The sequence below is a fragment of the Electrophorus electricus genome, chromosome 9, assembly GCF_013358815.1.
Source record: "Electrophorus electricus isolate fEleEle1 chromosome 9, fEleEle1.pri, whole genome shotgun sequence".
NCBI classification, from domain to species: domain Eukaryota; kingdom Metazoa; phylum Chordata; class Actinopteri; order Gymnotiformes; family Gymnotidae; genus Electrophorus; species Electrophorus electricus.
The window spans coordinates 2,200,388-2,205,000 of record NC_049543.1 but is presented as its reverse complement, the minus strand read 5'-3'; positions in this window follow the sequence as shown (position 1 = coordinate 2,205,000).

The window sequence follows — 4,613 nt, the reverse complement described above, 5'->3', positions numbered from 1 at the left end:
CAAGGGCGACGCAGTGCCTACGTGGGGGACAGTCACGCGGCCTACCCTGTTCCACATGTGGGCCGCCTGCTTACTGGCGGCTGCTGCCCAGTTCCTAGAAAGTGTGTCATCCTCAGTGTGGCCTGACGTCTACGTGTCTAGACACACATCTGCATTTCTACAGCCTTTGGGAATCTCTGGACATGAACTAGTTGGCCCTCACACTAGAAGGAATCTGTCCAGTGTAGACACCGGCCATTAGGAGAACAGTCGGTAATCTCACACACACACACACACACACACACACACACACACACACACACACACACACACACACACACACACAAGAGCACAAGCACACACACCACTTTGTTGTAGGTGATTCACAAATGTGGTAACAATACAAGAAAGAAAAGGTCTCTCTCTCTCTCTTTCTCTCTCTCTCTCTCTCTGTCTCTCTCTGTCTCTCTCTCTCCATTCCGAATCGGTCTGTCATGGCACGCATGATGTGAGCCCCAGGGAAACACAGGGCAATTACCGTAATAAATAACAACAGAATTGGCTACATGACATCATGAGTGATGGGGGCTTGGCTCTCATTTGCATGTGTGTGTGACGCAGCCGTGTGCAGGTCCAGTTATGCGCTGAGTGAACAGAGCCACTGGCATGCTGAGCCCCTCTATAAATCATGTGGAAACACACGCCCCCACTGACAGCTAAATCAACACAGAGTAGTCGCTTTGAGATATGCTGGAACCTTGGCTGACTGGACACAGAGAGAGAGAGAAAGAGAGAGAGATAGAAAGTGGGTAAAAGGGTAGGAGTGAAGAGAAAGATTTTTTACATTCGGAGTTACAGTCTGAAGGTGTGTGTGTGTGTGTGTGTGTGTGTGTGTGTGTGTGTGTGTGCATATGTGATTTATTCTTTGTAATAGCTTTCCCAACTAATCACAGATCTTTTTGCCTCTGCGCATTTACCACGACAGGCTTTGATCCTTAGTCACGTTTGCGATCACTCAGTCACTTACTGTGGGAAAACAGAGTCACTAGCAGTGCTGTTAATGGCCAGCAGGAGGAGCTGGTCTGTGCTGTGTGGAGGGAGACCCGCCAGCCTGGCCCTGCTGAACAACAGTTTTACTGCTAACAGTGACTGCTAACTGTTCTCTCAACTCCTCAAAACACACACAAACACACACACTTTGTGTGTCACTCAGAAGTACACGTATGAGTGTACAATGGCACATTGCAAATACTTTGTGAATCACCATTCATTACCTAGACATTACCTTGACAAGGAGAGATTAATGACCACAGGGTCAGCATGAACACACACATGCACACACACACACACACACGGCAGAAGAGGTTTTCAAAGGGCAGGTTCTTAACACACTCTGCATTCCCAGAACAGAATCCTGATGATGTACAGTGTGCCTGGTGTGTGTGATGCGTGTGGTGTGTGTGGTGCATGCAGAATACATGTGTTTCCTAGGCAGTAGGAGCTAGGGAGGGTTGACATTTTCCTTCAGTGTGTTGAGTTACTGTGGCTTTTCCCGAATCATTTGGCATGGTGTAGACCTCCCTCACGGTGTAGACCTCACCCATAGTGTAGGACTCCCTCATGGTGTAGACCTCCATCATGGTGTAGACGTCCCTCACGGTGTAGACCTCCATCACGGTGTAGACCTCCCTCAGAAGAGCTTTACGCAACAGAGCTTTACCTGCTCCAATGGAGTTCTTAATCTGTGCTCTATTACACTCACTCACTGTCTCTCTCACACACACACACACACACACACACACACACACACACACACACACACACACACACACACACACACACACACACACACACACACACACACTAGGTCTGGGTGCCTGGACGTTTGCCAGTCAGTTGAGAGCCTCGTGTTTGTCATTTTGAGCGACACCTAGGCAGAGTGATGTTGTCAGTGGGGATTATTCCCAGTCAATAGTCAGACCAACTCAATACTGAGAAATCTGCAAAGTAGCTACATCTTTCTGCTCCAAGCTTTGATTCTAGTTAGGCTACAGACTCTGCTCCCGCCAAGCCCTCTGCATGCTTGTAGCCCACTGTATCTTGCTCTCTTTCCTATCTGTTCTGGTTTCTTTTCTAGATGCAACTCCCTGCCCTGCTCCTGCACAGAGACCCTACAAGGTGTGTGTGTGTGTGTGTGTTTCAGGCTTCTGTGTTTCCTGTCACACCACATTTATTTGATGCTTTGATGCGGCAGGCTGAAGAGACTTCACTGTGAAATACCAATTCAGTCTTTACAAGTCGCCTAATCACTCATCTCTCAGGTTGTGTATTACCTCCAAACCTCTTTATCTCCTTCTAAAGATCACAGGCTCCTTTTTCCTCATGCCCGTGTGAGTCAACACTAAAGAGCTGCTCACACCATTAGCATAAACTCGTTAGTTGCTTCGGTTATTAATTCTTCTGCTGCTCGACAATCTTTATTATATTTGCATAATGACGGGTGGCGCTGATAAGCAACCTAGCTCGGCTAATTCAGTGGGCCTTAATTAAAAGGAGCTCATTTAGAGACGAGTGCACTCATTATGGCGACAGATGACTCCTATTAGATCCTCTGTCATTGCTCATCCCCTCATCTCACCGCGCGGCGGCCATTTGGAAACCTCAAGACTGCTCAGCGATAGCGGCTCGTACCATCCTACTGGCTTGCTGCCAGGTGTTGGTTGTGGTGGCTGTACTTACTTAAGCATTTTGTCCTAAACAGTGAGATTCTGCACAATTATTTATTTCTGAGGGGTTTTACGTTGCACTGTATTACAGCAGTTGAGCTAATTATCATATGAAAAAGAAATAAAGTGTTATGTCCAAAGTGAACAGCAAAGACCAACTTGAGTGGAGATTTCAGACTTGTGGAATTTCATTAGACCAGTAAGTAAAGTCAAGAAAAGTGGAACTAGAGTCAAGTTAGAGTTGGGTTAGAACTAGAAGTAAGGTTAAGGTTAAGGTTAGGGTTAGAACTAGGGTTTGGGTTAGGATTAGGGTTACAAATAGAGTCAGCATTAGGGTTCGGGTTAGAACCAGAAGTGAGGTTAGGGTTAGTGTTAGAATTAGGGTCATGTTTAGGATTCGGGTTAGAACTAGAGTCATGGTTATCGATAGGGTTAGGATTGGGGATTATGGTTAGGTTTAGGATTAGGGTTTGAACAAGAGCCATGGTTAGAGATAGGGTTAGGATTAGGGATTATGGTTAGGTTTAGGATTAGGGTTTGAACTAGAGCCATGGTTAGAGATGGGGTTAGTGTTAGAAATAGGGTCATGTTTAGGATTAGGGTTAGAACTAGAGTCATGGTTAGAGATAGGGTTAGGATTAGGGATTATGGTTAGGTTTAGGATTAGGGTTTGAACTAGAGCCATGGTTAGAGATAGGGTTAGTGTTAGAAATAAGGTCATGTTTAGGATTAGGGTTAGAACTAGAGTCATGGTTAGAGATAGGGTTAGGATTAGGGATTATGGTTAGGTTTAGGATTAGGGTTTGAACTAGAGCCATGGTTAGAGATAGGGTTAGTGTTAGAAATAGGGTCATGTTTAGGATTAAAGTTAGAACTAGAGTCATGGTTGGAGATAGGGTTAGGATTAGGGATTATGGTTAGGTTTAGGATTAGGGTTTGAACTAGAGCCATGGTTAGAGATAGGGTTAGGATTAGGGATTATGGTTAGGTTTAGGATTAGGGTTAGAACTAGAGTCATGGTTAGAGGTAGGGTTAGTGTTAGAAATAGGGTCATGTTTAGGATTAGGGTTAGAACTAGAGTCATGGTTAGAGATAGGGTTAGGATTAGGGATTATGGTTAGGTTTAGGATTAGGGTTAGAACTAGAGCCATGGTTAGAGATAGGGTTAGGATTAGAAATAGGGTCATGTTTAGGATTAAGGTTAGAACTAGAGCCATGGTTAGAGGTAGGGTTAAGATTAGGGATTAGCCATTGTCAACAAACACTAAATTGCACACCAGAGTACACTGAATTTTTTAGTATAATTTAACATTCAATAATATAGATTTGTATTCTATATATAGCCTATTATATGAAAAAAATACTTAATATTTAATGGTATAAAATCATATCTTTTCATTTAGTGAAAGGAATGCCTTGAAGCTAGAGAGAGATACTGGTGGGGTTTGGTTGGACATGCATCAATGCTAAAGGAGCACAACTGAACTGAAAGGGAGACAGCAGGCTAAGTGCTAGGCTAATGGCAAACGCTGCAGAGGACTATGGGATTGCAAACTCAGACCTGGTCAGTGACTGTGTGTGTGTGTGTGTGTGTGTGTGTGTGTGTGTATCATTATCTTCGAAGTGTTATATTGTAATTGTGCCTTGTGCTGTTCAGTCGAAGTGTCGTTTCTGTTTAGGCGCCTAGCCCTGACCTGACAGGTTTGCTCTTTCTCTCACACACACAGACAGCTGAAAGGGGTGAGTGGAGTTGACATGGGTGTCCCCGGAGCCCGCTGGCAGGGCGGTAGCCACTGAACGTTTGCTCTAATTACACGCTCCTCTTCATCGTCCTCCTCCTCTCCCTCACCGTCGTTAGCGCCCGCTCACCCTGTCAGGATTAATCGGGCAGCTGTCATCTCCACCCTG